We start from the raw sequence: 17,503 nt of genomic DNA on the forward strand, positions 1-17,503 counted from the left end.
TAAAAGAGAAGTAGTTAAAAGCAACAAAAATTCATATAATGAGCATCATCATATTTTAAGAAAAAACTACACACATGCATTGTTTTAAATCTTGCAAAGGAAGAAAAAAAATATTAATTGTAAATTCAAAATAATATTAGTAAAAAAAAGAACATACTACCTTAGACATCCTCCAACAAATCATGAGAACTTCACAATTTCATAGACAAATTGTTGAAATATGAGATTGAGGGACATTTGAATATACAATATGTCTGAATAACATTACGAAGATTGTATTATACGGTATATTATATTAATTACATAAGGAATATGCAATGGTATATTCTATTATATTCTAGATAGGTTAAGAAATATTCAATGGAATATTCTCTATACAAATATTAACACTCCCCCTCAAATTTGAACATATAAGCTAAATGCACTAAGCTTGCCACATATATAATTAGTTTTAGGATCTCGTTGGAATTTTGTAAACACATACCAATTGATCATTAGAGTTGACAAAACTTGTGACAATGTCGTTTGATTCTATCTTCTCTCTGACAATGTTTGTTCCTCTCATGAAACCTGGATTCAAAACAATACGTAATGGAACTTGGTTATCACAAATAAGGGTCATGGTCTTATTTTTTCAAATTGAAGTTCTTTGAGCAGTTGATTCAACCAACCTCACATGTTACTAGTGTCATAACCTTATATTCTACCTCAGCACTTGATCTTGCAACTACATTATGTTTCTTTCTTTTATAGGATATTAGGTTTCCTTCAACAAATAAACAATACTCAGAGGTAAATCGTCGAACAATGGGTGAGTTTTCCCAATCAGCGTTAGGATATCCAACTATCTGAGTATGTCCTTTATTTTCATAAATGAGACATTTTCCTGGAGAACCTTTAATGTATCTTAGAATCCAAAAAATAGCGTTCATGTGTTCTTAGAAAGGAGAATTTAAGAACTACTTCACCACACTAACCGAAAAAGAAATGTTGGGACATGTGACTGTGAGATAATTTAACTTTCCAACTAATATCCTATACATCCTTAATTCATATAGAAGCTCCCCCTGATTAGGTAGAATTTTAACACTTGAATCCATAAGAGTATTAACTGGTTTAGCATTCTACAAACTTGTTTCTTCAAAAGTATCCATAACATATTTCCCCGGAGAAATTACCATATCATCTTTAGATTTGACTACCTCAATACCCAAAAAATATAGGAGTTTACCAAGGTCTTTCGTCTGAAATTTATTCGATAGATGTTATTTCAACTGGAATATTCTCTTTGATGTATCTCAGAATCCAAAAAATAGCGTTCATGTGTTCTTAGAAAGGAGAATTTAAGAAATAATTTACCACGTTAACTGGAAAAGTTTTATTTTCCTGAGATTTCTGTTAGCACCACCACCTGAGACCATTCTCATAAAATTCTACTCTTGCTTAGTTGAGCTTAGGCCGATTCCAAGCTTTTGACAAACTTTTTAGTCTGCGTCAAAACAAAAAACATAGGAATTAAAACAGCAAAATTTGTAGGTTAATTGTGAGAATGTATGTTAGAACAAAGAACATAGTCAATTAACACATAAATGTCACTATCAATGCTTGGGTACGTTCATAACAACAGTTGGACTCATGTTTGGTTTTGATTAAATTAAAAATTGTTATTTTATTTTGATCCAAATTTGGATCTATCACAAAGTACTCAAGTCATACCTGTTCTAGAGTTAAAAACATGATCACATTCCAAGATCCTAGCCGTCCGAAATTTGGTATGAATCCCTTATAAAAGGCTAAAGGTCCCTGCAAAACCAATCAAATGACATACCGATTTCAATATTTCTCCAATTAAAACATAAGTTATTGGAGAATTCCTTCACCACTTCCACAACAGAGAGTTATGCAAAGAAAAAAAAGCATATTATGTAACGTAGAAATGAAAGTGAACAGTTTTATGTTAGCATATAAGCAGGCGTGAGAAATGAGAATGTTTAAAGATGCCATGAAAACTGAAAGTTCAAATCGTGTTAGTTCAATTTGCAATGGTTGCAGATAATACTCCAAGCACCCACCTCTTATCAATTTGATATGATCAAGTTCTGTGAAGTATTTGTTTTATACAATTAATGCTTAAATAAAGAAAAGGGAAAAGTAATAATAGCAGAAAAAACCATACATCATTTTTTAATGTTTTGACGAAACAATCAATGGTGCTTTTGTAACTAGGATCTCCCGTCATTCTTGACTTCACCTGAAGAAGAAAATTCGAAAAATTGAATTAGGGAAAAGGCAAAACTGCATAGTTTAGAAGCTCACCAAGCAACTGAATGTAGTACATATAGTTAACACACTATAGATAACATGATGAGACAATAAAAAGTGCACAATAAACATTGATATTCACAAGTAAACACTGATAAATTACCACGTCAACTGGGGAGCCAATACAGACTGCAAAAAAACCCGCCCAAGACCAGAAAGAAGATGTGTAACAACGTTATCGGTGAAGCCTGGAATTTTCAAAATGGTCTGCAGTAGAAGGAAAAAAAACAGGCTATTAAAATAAATGAAATTGGAGTAATAGCAAAATTTAACTCAAAAACGCAGTTTAGTATCTTTTACATTACCTCTTTCACTTGATCATAGCTGGCTAGCTCAGCAGCATTAATGATAGCATTTCTTGCGACATTGGGGCCAATGCCAGTCCAAAGTGCTCTGACTCCCTCCTGATTGTTTGATAGAGATTAACAAGACTAATTATGAGTTTGGATCATAGAAAAGGACAAAAATCATCTTTATCATTCACAAATCATAGAAGGTTAAAGGAAATACCTGTTTCACAATTGTTGAATAAGCATTCAATGATCCAGTGTAGCGCCTTGGCACGCCAGGAGGCAATTTTCCTTCTGCTTGAAGTCTAACTTTGACAAGATCGGTAGGATTTGCCACTGCAATTGCTAGCAGCACCTGTTGATAAAGAAAAATCAAACAGGTTTCAGTATCATGATTACGCATTATGTATTGAGAGCTTTAGGAGAAATATAATTGGATTTACCAATTGTTAATGCAGCGAGAATTTTTTTCACCAATGGAGCATCTCCAACATGGTCTTTCCAACATACAAATTCTTAACCTGTTAAATATCCCAAATAATTCAAACAATCAGATTGCATACGTTAAAAAGTAGATATATGAACTCAAATAAATAAACAATCTTTGAGACACAGTCAATACTCACAGGCTCGTATAACCCAATTCTTAAACCTCCATACAAACATTGACGGTGTAACCCTGGCACAATTCCCTTCCAGAGCGCTGAAAGACCCTCTTCCCTGGCAATGGTTCCAACTGTTCCCAGCATTGCCCTTATATTTAGGTAAGTTTATCGTGTCACCAGCTACAGCTTGCTTTTGAAGCTGAAGCCTAACTTTGGCAGTGTCCAGAGGAATAGTACATATCTATATCAAAGATAAATTTGAGGATGTAATATTCAATATACGTTAGAACGAATTCTTGAAAAAGCACTACAACATGACATCTAACAAGCAAACGGAAGATGCAAAACAGCATAGTGTATATATGATAAGCTGAATCGATCTCCTTAAACAAGGAAAATTTGTGAATAAATCGAAAATTGTTGCATGGGAAAATTTATAGAAAACTATTCAACTATTGTGCCATTCTTCGCTGCTGATTCAGTCAGTGAATATCAAATACAGCATTTTCAAAAAATTTCCTCCCAAACAGATAATTAAGACTTTCAACAAAACAATCGATTTATCCCAACATCCAATTCCAAGATCTGCAACTACAAATCACCGAGCATAGACCAATCGTAATTAATCAACATTACATCTTGAAAATAACAGCCATGAGTGTAAAGCAAAATCCTTTAATAACATAAGAGCCCTTGACAAAAACATTTCCTATGTGCCTATACATGTTTGGAATCACAGTGAGTTTGAGAAGTCACAGCAGAACTATAATTCTATTGAATCTCCAAATTTTAGGTTTTGCCAAAATCTCGTGCTTCTGCCAAACTCAATGTCAATCCAACACCCACTAAGACTAACCACTAGCAATTGGATACGCTCAACCACAAATTGAGCCAACCTTCATGAAAAGCTTATCATCAAAAACAAATTTGCACACCAACTCATATTCAACTTAACTCTGACCAATCAAAAGGGTAGTAATAATCAAAGTAAAAGAAAAAAAATGCAACTTAGATAACTAAAAAAAATCACATTCACTAGTTCATCCAATTTTCTGACCCACTACTATAGATCTATGTAACACCAACACTTAAGGTCCAAGATGCGTCCATGTCTGATACAACACAAGACACGTGAGGTTACGTTTACATAATTTTCTCCGATTACAACAACCCGTCAACATCGTATGCCACAACAAAAGCACAAATTCCCAGAACATTAAAAACACACAAATCAAAGTCCATCACAGTCAAAACAATTAAGTAGTATCCTTTAATACACAACAAAAAACAATAGGTTCAAATTCAAAAACCCAAACCGGTTTCACACTACTAAGCACCGACTCCCTGAACATGAATAGACACTAACATAGAGACACCGATAATAATTAAAAAAATAAGTATCTGTGCAAGTGTATCGACACTAACACAGCGACACAGATAATAATTTTAAAAAATAAATATTTGTGCAAGTGTCTGAAACATAGAGGCGCTGTTTTAAGATGTGTCAGTGCTACATGATAGTTTTTACACAACAAGATGATAACAAAGTAAAGAGAATTCCAATCTAATGAAAACTAAAGAAAAGGGAATAAATATATAGCGACATGCATATATGTACCTCAGCGAAACATGCAGAGAAAGCACTACTGGCGAAAGTGCCGGCAAAGGAGATATCAGAATTACTGCCACCACCTCCCACCATAGCTTCAAAAATAAAAATGTTATAGTTAGTGAAAAAAACAGTTAAGAGCGAAATCGAGAGAAAGAAGAAGTAGAAAAATGGTTTGAGAGAGAGGAAGAAGGAGAAAACCTGAAATTTTGCACAATTGGGAAGGAGAGAAAGAACTGAAAGGTTTTTATGCCACTGATCGCCAATGAGAAATTAAATAAAGTAAAGTGTGGACATAAATTAAATAACTTAAAGCAAGACAAGTAAAATAAATAAAAGCGATAAAATAAGAAGTGACCCAACTCAATCTCACTAAAGTGAGATAACCCCCCGATGTGACGGATTACCTCCTGGTTAAGGGCTGATGAGTCATGGCTTCTCCTATAGCGGCCGCCATGTGCAACGCCATGTGTACAATATTTGCCGAAAAACCCTCATTTTTGGTTTTTTTGCTTCTTTTCTTCGAAAAGGGTCCCAAAAGAGCTAAATATCTGAAAACAACATAAAAGAGAGCATAATACAAACAAAATGATAATAAAGTCCTAATAAACATGTGAAATCCGAGTCAAAAATACGGTGTGATTCAGTGTGATCAAATTCTCCCACACTTAAACCTTTGTTTGTCCTCAAACAAAACACTTTATAGTTTATGCAAAAAAAACAATATCAACTAGACTTAATTCAAGGCAAAAAGACTTATGGTGGGGTAATGCGGTCGTAGGCTTCTTTTCGTTTTCTTAAAGTCCTTTTCATTCAAGTGCAATCACATTAAGCCCGTTATCCGTACATACTCATAGTAAAGTGACCGGTTAGTGACTATGATCTTAAGCATGGGACTCTGGTACATAAGTTGGTGTAACCCATTTATTTAACCCATTTGCAGTTGTGGGGGATTGGATCGTAATCCACCCTACCAAGTTCAGCACCAGATACCTCTGAACCAACCAACAATAGGCATATTCTTATATAATATATATATATTTTTTTTTCTAAGCATGGGGCTCTGGTACATAAGTTGGTGTAACCCCTTTATTTAACCCAATTTGCAGTTGTGGGGGATTGGATCGTAATCCACCCTTCCAAGTTCAGCACCAGATACCTCTGAACCAACCAACAATAGGCATATTCTTATATATATATATATGGGGCTCTGGTACATAAGTTGGTGTAACCCCTTTATTTAACCCAATTTGCAGTTGTGGGGGATTGGATCGTAATCCACCCTACCAAGTTCAGCACCAGATACCTCTGAACCAACCAACAATAGGCATATTCTTATATATATATATATATGGGGCTCTGGTACATAAGTTGGTGTAACCCCTTTATTTAACCCAATTTGCAGTTGTGGGGGATTGGATCGTAATCCACCCTACCAAGTTCAGCACCAGATACCTCTGAACCAACCAACAATAGGCATATTCTTTTATATATATATATATATATTATATATATATATATATATATATATATATATATATATATATATATATTTTTGTGATCATTCACTTATTTTCATCGGTCCCCTACGTAGAGCATGCTTAAGCCGGAGCTGACTGCAAGGATAAACTACTTAAGGACTTATTTGTAAAAAAAATTGGGACCACAACACATGGGGTGTCGGGATCGACTCTTATAATCATGAAGCCTACGCTATTAAGACAATACCGATTTTTAAAAAACGTTTTCCAAGTCTTTTACATCCCGTCATAAACCTGTCTTATAGCCTGAATATTCAAGATGCACTGTTTTCTTTGCTCACAATTTTTTTTTGGTAAGGTTAAAGAAATAGGAGAAATACGGATACACTACACAGATGACTCGTCAAACACATGTTATTTTATTGAAAGGAAAAGCAAACAACAAAAAACGCTCAAAACATACTAAAAATAAAGAAAAGCAATAAAAAACGATAAAAATCTCCTCCCACACTTAAACCGAACATTGTCCCCAATGTTTCGATATGAGATAGGGTAGGAGTAACCTGGAAGAGAGAGAAAGAGAACCATGGATGATCACCGGTACCGTCGCCGTCACGAGCATTTACTTTAACAAATATTGTAGACTCGAAGAAACGAGGAGGAATTGGGTGAAGGGGGAATAAGGAAATAACAAAATTAAGTGAGGGATATTGTTGTTAAGGGCAGACGAGGGCATGAGGTTTATAAGGTAACATGCCATATTAGCATAATATCCTCCAGAACCAGAATGGAACATTACCATAGAGAAGTAGGGTCCAAACGGTTTCTACAAGATGCATATTTTTACGTCCGGCTACCCCATTTTGTTAGGATGTATGAGGGCAAGATGTTGTATCGAATAAAACTGAGACGATGACAAATCCCTGCAACCACATTTGAAGGAAAACCACTTCAGCAAATTTGTACAAATCAGAACATATGCAAGATGACTTTTTACCTAAAAGTCCCAATAAAAAGATTTTGGTAGTCATAGTTGAAAATTACTAGGATCTGAAATGAATTATAAACAATATGCCAATTTTCAAGTTGATGTACATCAATATCTATTAAAGACACATTTACCACATATTGATAACAATGACCAGAACAAGGCATTGGAAATTTCATATTATGGATTTCAAATTTTTTTATACAATACGAGCATGGGACACGAGAATGACACGTCAACACCAGTATTAATTTAAAAAAAATAATAATTTAAATGTGGTAAGTCAGTGTCAGAAACAAAAACCAACACGTGTCTGACATTGGACACACCTTTGATCGGAGGTGTAGGTTCTTCAGATTATTTAACAAATTTATGTGATTTAATCTAATGTAATGCATGAAACTCTATATGAAAAATAGCTGGGGTGCAGACCGAATTATGCTTCCAAATCAAAGGATCCCTGCATCACTTTCTATATCTCATGAAAAAGGTCACAAATTACTATAAATTCAGAAAAAATAAACTAAACAAGTGAAGTAAAGCAGCGAGATTTAATATGGAAGAAATATTGAATTAATCATTGCATAGTTCAAAAAAAACTGAATAATATCTGAAAAAATGTTCAAGTCAAGAAAAGGCTTCACGTTTTTATAAAACTTGTACATATTAATAAACGAAATCAACGAATGAACCTGAATAATTTGTTGGGCACAAACAAATCAAACAAAATTAAAAGAGGCAAACATAAGAACATTACCTCTAAGGCCTCAAGACTGACATGATCATAGCAAAGGTGTGGTACCTACAAAGTATCGGACGATCAAGTTAGTTATGGATTCAAAATAATCTTTAGCTAGTTCAATTTGCAATGGTTGCAGATAATACTCCAAGCACCCACCTCTTATCAATTTGATATGATCAAGTTCTGTGAAGTATTTTGTTTTATACAATTAATGCTTAAATAAAGAAAAGGGAAAAGTAATAATAGCAGAAAAAACCATACATCATTTTTTAATGTTTTGACGAAACAACCAATGGTGCTTTTGTAACTAGGATCTCCCGTCATTCTTGACTTCACCTGAAGAAGAAAATTCGAAAAATTGAATTAGGGAAAAGGCAAAACTGCATAGTTTAGAAGCTCACCAAGCAACTGAATGTAGTACATATAGTTAACACACTATAGATAACATGATGAGACAATAAAAAGTGCACAATCAAACATTGATATTCACAAGTAAACACTGATAAATTACCACGTCAACTGGGGAGCCAATACACACTGCAAAAAAACCCGCCCAAAGAAGATGTGTAACAACGTTATCGGTGAAGCCTGGAATTTTCAAAATGGTCTGCAGTAGAAGGAAAAAAAACAGGCTATTAAAATAAATGAAATTGGAGTAATAGCAAAATTTAACTCAAAAACGCAGTTTAGTATCTTTTACATTACCTCTTTCACTTGATCATAACTGGCTAGCTCAGCAGCATTAATGATAGCATTTCTTGCGACATTGGGGCCAATGCCAGTCCAAAGTGTTCTGACTCCCTCCTGATTGTTTGATAGAGATTAAACAAGACTAATTATGAGTTTGGATCTTAGAAAAGGACTAAAATCATCTTTATCTTTCACAAATCATAGAAGGTTAAAGGAAAATACCTGTTTCACAATTGTTGAATAAGCATTCAATGATCCAGTGTAGCACCTTGGCACGCCAGGAGGGAATTTTCCTTCTGCTTGAAGTCTAACTTTGACAAGATCGGTAGGATTGCCACTGCAATTGCTACAGCAGCACCTGTTGATAAAGAAAAATCAAACAGGTTTCAGTATCATGATTACGCATTATGTATTGAGAGCTTTAGGAGAAATATAATTGGATTTACCAGTTGTTAATGCAGCGAGAATTTTTTCACCAATGGAGCATCTCCAACATGGTCTTTCCAACATACAAATTCTTAACCTGTTAAATATCCCAAATAATTCAAACAATCAGATTACATACGCTAAAAAGTAGATATATGAACTCAAATAAATAAACAATCTTTGAGACACAGTCAATACTCACAGGCTCGTATAACCCAATTCTTAAACCTCCATACAAACATAAGAACATTACCTCTAAGGGCCTCAAGACTGACATGATCATAGCAAAGGTGTGGTACCTACAAAGTTTCGGACGATCAAGTTAGTTATGGATTCAAAATAATCTTTAGCTAGTGATGTTGGTTTGATCACACTCTTGGGGTTGAGAACCTTCCTAAGTTGGAAATGACCTCCAAAGATGTACCAATTGTATGCCCTGCAGCATCAACACCTTCATTTGTAACCTCAACTGTTGGCTCTTCCTATCAAATATGACCAAAAAAAACAGTGAAATCAAAACACAATACAACCCTTACCCGAATAATATAAAAAAAAAAGTGCCAGAAACAGTCCAATATTTATTATAGATTTGTGCAGTATTTACTATTTGTAACAAAACAATCACTTAGCATACATTCTAAAAATCCAAATGAAAGAGGCCATAGAAGAACATTACTTGTAATGACCACAAGACTCATTTTGATCTATTCATGTCAAGAGCGTACATACCTTCCTACAAAGACTCGAACGAACAAGTTAGTTATCACTCCAAAATAATTTTGGGAAATAAAAAGAGTAACATTTTAGAGTAAACAAAACGACGGAATTATAAAAATGCATGATGTTATAAGCATAAAAGAGTGGCATTGACCTTTATGGGAAGTCTTTTGAAAGAGGAAAAAGAACAAGATACAATGAGAAAGTCCTACTAAACCAAACATCCTATTTCTAGTTACCTTTGGAAGATACCAACAAGTTAAAGTAACTTACTTTCTATGAATGCATTATCTATATTGTGAGAACCAAATCAAAAACGGAAATCACGATTTCAAACAAAATTAAAAGTTTACACTTCTGAAATATGAACACTGTGGCACAAATAATATAAAAGTAAAACTGTAAAATTTATCTATGATTATAAATCCAGAAACATAGAAAACAAAGCTATTATGAACTTCTGTACTCCAAATTAAAAACCAAATCAATAAAAACTATAGTGAGCACCAATGGTGTATTTACATAGACATGATATGAAACTGTCCAAAGTCCAAGCAAATGAGTGAGTTTTTTTTGTTCTTACTTCTTTTCTGACACTGATTCTTGATCCATTTGAATCCGGCAGAGGTTCCACTCTTCACCTTCTGAGCACCTACCACAGCAGCTGACTTAGCTTTGTCAGCACCGACGATTGCAACTGTTTTCGCTTTGCCCATACTAACCGACGCCATAGCTTTTGCATCTTCCATCTTGCCACTTCCGTTGCTCTTATTATTCTTCTTCACCATCACATCGTCCTCATACTCGTCGCTGCCAAGCCCACCATTTCCCCATTGGTCAGACCAACTTGGTGCCTTGCTACCCATGTTGTTTCTTCCAAAAACCTTCAGAAAAAAAAAATTCAAATTTTTATTGATTCTATTCGCTAATGCTATTACACACATTGTTCTAAACTACTGTCAGCAATTGTAGTCGTAGCTTCAACATTAAGGTTTTAGGCCGCTGTTATGACTTAAATTTACGAGGATAGCTTAATCCAAAAAACTAATCAGATGTTATACACATTTTTACAGACTACAGTCATAACTACATTTACAATTGCAATATAAATATGTTTAAAAGATCTCTGCAACAACATTCCAAATGCAATTGCAATCCCATCACTAGAGCCAACCCAAAAGACTAACCATATAATACACATTGATAAGTTACAACCATAATATAAAGATTTTAGAGATGTCTACAACAACAATGTAATTACAGTTGCGACCGCATCAGCCATTGTAATTACCTAAGACCGGCTGTGAATCCAATCCAAAAGGCTAATAAAATATTATGCACATTGTTCTAAATTACGGTCACCAACCACATATAAAGGTTTTAGAGATTTATGCAACAACATCACAACTGCAATTGGGATCGCATCACTGCCACTGTTACGACCAAAGTCAAACACGAAGACAAATACAGAGACACCGACACAACACCAACACCAACCCATACACATCGAAACTAGTAATAATTTCAAAAAAAGACTGAATAAAACTTACGCGTCGGTGCTACAGAGCTCATAACGTCAGCATTGGTCAGCATTACTAAAATCAAATAAACACTTCACACGTTCGGCGTTGATTACGACAGTTCATCAATATGGATATCCTATTCAATGCAAATTCGAGTACCAAAGAATTGAACAAAAAAAATACAAAAAATCAGGATTCAATAGATCTCTTAACGAATTAAAACGAAAACTCAATTAGTTCCGCAAGATCTCTCAATGAATTGAAAGCAACGAAAAGGGCTTATCAATTTTCCCCATGGCGGTTACACGAACAGTAATTGAATCAATTACACAGAATTGCATGCATTGAGGTATTTTAGAACAGAAAAAATAGGTTTTTTTTTTGGTTTTTCTATCAAGAAACAACTGAAGCTATGAAATTAGATTGAAGATATGAAATTAAGAATAGAGAGAGAGAATCACCTTGAGAAATTGGGAGAGAGGGGATTGGAAGGAAGTGTAATGTAAGGAAGGAAGATGGTGGTGACCAACAAGTCTGTGAAAAAGGAAAAAGAACAAGATACGGTTAGGAAGTCATAGTTAACCACACATACTAAATGCCATTCTATTTCTAGTTACTTTACATGAAGGAGTTTGATCCTACTCATCACGACACAACAATAGTAACAGATGGATGGATTCAAAATAACATTGGGGAAATAAAACAACGTACCTATCAGAATCAATTGAAATGAATAAAAAGTTGTTAGTTATTATCTAAATGACATCAACATCGTATGCCACAACAAAAGCACAATTCCAGAAACATTAAAAACACACAAATCAAGTCCATCACAGTCAAAACACAATTAAGTAGTATCCTTTAATACACAACAAAAAATAATAAGTTCAAATTCAAAAACCAAACGGGTTTCACACTACTAAGCACTGACTCCCTGAACATGAATAGACACTAACATAGAGACACCGATAATAATTTAAAAAAATAAGTATCTGTGCAAGTGTATCGACACTAACACAGCGACACAGATAATAATTTAAAAATAAATATCTGTGCAAGTGTCTGAAACATACAGACGCTGTTTTAAGATGTGTCAGTGCTACATAATAGTTTTTACGCAACAAGATGATAACAAAAACAGATTACAAAGTAAAGAGAATTCCCAATCTAATGAAAACCTAAAGAAAAGGGAATAAATATATAGCAACATGCATATGTACCTCAGCGAAACATGCAGAGAAAGCACTACTGGCGAAAGTGCCGGCAAAGGAGATATCAGAATTACTGCCACCACCTCCCACCATAGCTTCAAAATAAAAATGTTATAGTTAGTGAAAAAAACAGTTAAGAGCGAAAACGAGAGAAAGAAGAAGTAAGAAAAATGGTTTGAGAGAGGAAGAAGGAGGAGAAAACCTGAAATTTTGCACAATTGTGAAGGAGAGAAAGAACTCAAAGGTTTTTATGCCACTGATCGTCAATGAGAAATTAAATAAAGTAAAGTGTGGACATAAATTAAATAAATTAAAGCAAGACAAGTAAAATAAATAAAGCGATAAAATAAGAAGTGACCCAACTCAATCTCACTAAAGTGAGATAACCCCGATGTGACAAGAATAAGATCATTTAATCATTGCATAGTCCATAAAAGACCTGAATAATATCTGAAAAAAAGTTCAAGTCAAGAAAAGGTTTCAAGACTTTATAAAACTTGTACGTTAATAAATGAAATCAACGAATGAACCTGAATAATTTGTTGAGCACAAACAAATCAAACCAAATTAAAATAGGCAAACAGAAGAACATTACCTCTAAGGACTTCAAGACTGACATGGTCATAGCAAAGGTGTGGTATCTACAAAGTATCGGACGATCAAGTTAGTTATGGATTCAAAATAATCTTTAGCTAGTGATGTTGGTTTGATCACACTCTTGGGGTTGAGAACCTTCCTAAGTTTGAACACGACCTTAAAGATGTACAACTGTATGCCCTGCAGCATCAAAACTTCATTTGTAACCTCAACGGCTGGCTCTCCCTATCAAATATGACCAAAAGAAACAGTGAAATCAAAACACAATACAACCGTTATCGGTATAATATTAAAAAGAAAGTGCGAGAAACTGCTCAATATTTGTTATGGATTTGTGCAGTATTTACTACTTGTAACAAAACAATCACTTTGCATTTATTGTAAAAATCAAATGAAAAGAAGCAATAGAAGAACATTACTTGTAATGACCTCAAGACTCATTTTGATCTATTCATGACAAGAGCGTACATACCTTCCTACAAAGATTCGGACGAATAAGTTAGTTATCATTCAAAATAATTTTGGAAAATAAAAAGAGTAACATTTTAGAGTAAACAAAAAGACGAAATTATACCACACATGATGTTATAAGCATAAAAAGTGACATTGACCTTATGGGAAGTCTTTGAAAAAGAAAAAAAAGAACAACATACAGATAGAAAGTCTACCTAACCAAACATAGTATTTATAGTTTACCTTGGATGATACCAACAAAATTTACTTTCTATGAATGCATTATCTATATTATTATAGTTTTTTTTTTACAAATAGTCTACGAGAAAACTTGCAAAGTAGAATTCATAAAAAAAATTGTTATGTTATAAACATTGTTGTGCAATCTCTTAGTGAATAGCTTTATTAAACATGCACTAGGTATTGTTTTCGAAATCCATAATTTAGTGGACATAGGTAGATAGCACAAAGAAATCACGTAGACGAAAACAAATTCGCTGATTTTGTAAACAACTATTTGTAGTATTATACTAATAAAATTATAAAAGAAGTAGAAGTAGTTAAAGCAACAAAAATTCATATGATGAGCCTCATATTTAAGAAAAAACTACACACATGCATTGTTTAAAGCTTGCAAAGGAAGAAAAAAAATATTAATTGTAAATTCAAAATAATATTAGTAAAAAAAAAAACATACTACCTTAGATATCCTCCAACAAATCATGAGAACTTCACAATTTCATAGACAAATTGTTGAAATATGAGATTGAGGGACTTTGAATATACAATATGTCTGAAAACATTACGAAGATTGTATATACGGTATATTATATAATTACATAAGGAATATGCAATGGTATTTCTATTATATTCTAGATAGGTAAGAAATATTCAATGGAATATTCTCTATACAAATTTAACACTCCCCCTCAAATTTGAACATATAAGCTAATGCACTAAGCTTGCCACATATATAATAGTTTTAGGATCTCGTTGGGATTTTGTAACACATACCAATTGATCATTAGAGTTGACAAAACTTGTGACAATGTCGTTTGATTCTATCTTCTCTCTGACAATGTTTGGTCCTCTCATGAAACCTGGATTCAAAACAATACGTAATGGAACTGGTTATCACAAATAAGGGTCATGGTCTTATTTTTTCAAGTGAAGTTCTTTGAGCAGTTGATTAACCAACGACTCAATGGACTTCATAACCATATTCTACCTCAGCACTTGATCTTGCAACTACATTCTTTGAGCAGTTGATTCAACCAAACGACTCACATGTTACTAGTCATAACCTTATATTCTACCTCAGCACTTGATCTTGCAACTACATTTGTTTCTTACTTTTATAGGAAATTAGGTTTCCTTCAACAAATAAACAATACTCAGAGGTAAATCGTCTAACAATGGGTGAGTTTTCCCAATCAGCGTTAGGATATCCAACTATCTGAGTATGTCCTTTATTTTCATAAATGAGACATTTTCCTGGAGAACCTTTAATGTATCTAGAATCCAAAAAATAGCGTTCATGTGTTCTTAGAAAGGAGAATTTAAGAACTACTTCACCACACTAACCGAAAAAGAAATGTTGGGACGTGTGACTGTGAGATAATTTAACTTCCAACTAATATTACTATACATCCTAATTCATATAGAAGCTCCCATGATTAGGTAGAATTTTAACACTTGAATCCATAAGAGTATTAACTGGTTTAGCATTCTACAAACTTGTTTCTTCAAAAGTATCCATATATATTTTCCCGGAGAAATTACCATATCATCTTTAGATTTGACTACCTCAATACCCAAAAAATATAGGAGTTTACCAAGGTCTTTCGTCTGAAATTTATTCGTTAGATGTTATTTCAACTGGAATATTCTCTTTGATGTATCTCAGAATCCAAAAAATAGCGTTCATGTGTTCTTAGAAAGGAGAATTTAGAAATAATTTACCACGTTAACTGGAAAAGTTTTATTTTCCTGAGATTTCTGTTAGCACCACCACCTGAGACCATTCTCATAAAATTCTACTCTTGCTTAGTTGAGCTTAGGCCGATTCCAAGCTTTTGACAAACTTTTAGTCTGCGTCAAAACAAAAAACATAGGAATTAAAACAGCAAATTTGTAGGTTAATTGTGAGAATGTATGTTAGAACAAAGAACATAGTCAATTAACACATAAATGTCACTATCAATGCTTGGGTACGTTCATAACAACAGTTGGACTCATGTTTGGTTTTGATTAAATTAAAAATTGTTATTTTATTTTGATCCAAATTTGGATCTATCACAAAGTACTCAACTCATACCTGTTTTAGAGTTAAAAACATGATCACATTCCAAGATCCTAGCCGTCCGAAATTTGGTATGAATCCTTATAAAAGGCTAAAGGTCCCTGCAAAACCAATCAAATGACATACCGATTTCAATATTTTCTCCAAAAACATAGTTATTGGAGAATTCCTTCACCACTTCCACAACAGAGAGTTATGCAAAGAAAAAAAAAGCATTATGTAACGTAGAAATGAAAGTGAACAGTTTATGTTAGCATATAAGCAGGCGTGAGAAATGAGAATGTTTAAAGATGCCATGAAAACTGAAAGTTCAAATGATGTTAGTTCAATTTGCAATGGTTGCAGATAATACTCCAGCACCCACCTCTTATCAATTTGATATGATCAAGTTCTGTGAAGTATTTGTTTATACAATTAATGCTTAAATAAAAGAAAAGGGAAAAGTAATAATAGCAGAAAAAACCATACATCATTTTTAATGTTTTGACGAAACAATCAATGGTGCTTTTGTAACTAGGATCTCCCGTCATTCTTGACTTTACCTGAAGAAGAAAATTCGAAAAATTGAATTAGGGAAAAGGCAAAACTGCATAGTTTAGAAGCTCACCAAGCAACTGAATGTAGTACATATAGTTAACACACTATAGATAACATGATGAGACAATAAAAAGTGCACAATCAAACATTGATATTCACAAGTAAACACTGATAATTACCACGTCAACTGGGGAGCCAATACACACTGCAAAAAAAACCCGCCCAAGACCAGAAAGAAGATGTGTAACAACGTTATCGGTGAAGCCTGGAATTTTCAAAATGGTCTGCAGTAGAAGGAAAAAAAACAGGCTATTAAAATAAATGAAATTGGAGTAATAGCAAAATTTAACTCAAAAACGCAGTTTAGTATATTTTACATTACCTCTTCACTTGATCAGAACTGGCTAGCTCAGCAGCATTAATGATAGCATTTCTTGCGACATTGGGGCCAATGCCAGTCCAAGTGTTTGACTCCCTCCTGATTGTTTGATAGAGATTAAACAAGACTAATTATGAGTTTGGATCATAGAAAAGTAAAATCATCTTTATCTTTCACAAAATCATAGAAGGTTAAAGGAAAATACCTGTTTCACAATTGTTGAATAAGCATTCAATGATCCAGTGTAGCGCCTTGGCACGCCAGGAGGCAATTTTCCTTCTGCTTGAAGTCTAACTTTGACAAGATCGGTAGGATTTGCCACTGCAATTGCTACAGCAGCACCTGTTGATAAAGAAAAATCAAACAGGTTTCAGTATCATGATTACGCATTATGTATTGAGAGCTTTAGGAGAAATATAATGGATTACCAGTTGTTAATGCAGCGAGAATTTTTTCACCATGGAGCATCTCCAACATGGTCTTTCCCAACATACAAATTCTTAACCTGTTAAAATCCCAAATAATTCAAACAATCAAATTGCATACGCTAAAAAGTAGATATATGAACTCAAATAAATAAACAATCTTTGAGACACAGTCAATACTCATGGCTCGTATAACCCAATCTTAA

The 17,503-nt window shown here is 33.8% G+C and overlaps 3 pseudogenes; all 3 read right to left on the bottom strand.

The window, feature by feature from the left end:
* LOC127074677 (mitochondrial uncoupling protein 1-like) overlaps positions 1-17,503 on the bottom strand; it is a 43,935-nt pseudogene that overhangs the window by 849 nt on the left and 25,583 nt on the right.
* Positions 1-17,503, bottom strand: part of LOC127074679 (mitochondrial uncoupling protein 1-like) — a 30,491-nt pseudogene that overhangs the window by 579 nt on the left and 12,409 nt on the right.
* Positions 15,696-17,503, bottom strand: part of LOC127074672 (mitochondrial uncoupling protein 1-like) — a 21,261-nt pseudogene continuing 19,453 nt past the window's right edge.

Source organism: Lathyrus oleraceus, chromosome 4 (genome assembly GCF_024323335.1).
Source record: "Lathyrus oleraceus cultivar Zhongwan6 chromosome 4, CAAS_Psat_ZW6_1.0, whole genome shotgun sequence".
Classification (NCBI taxonomy): domain Eukaryota; kingdom Viridiplantae; phylum Streptophyta; class Magnoliopsida; order Fabales; family Fabaceae; genus Lathyrus; species Lathyrus oleraceus.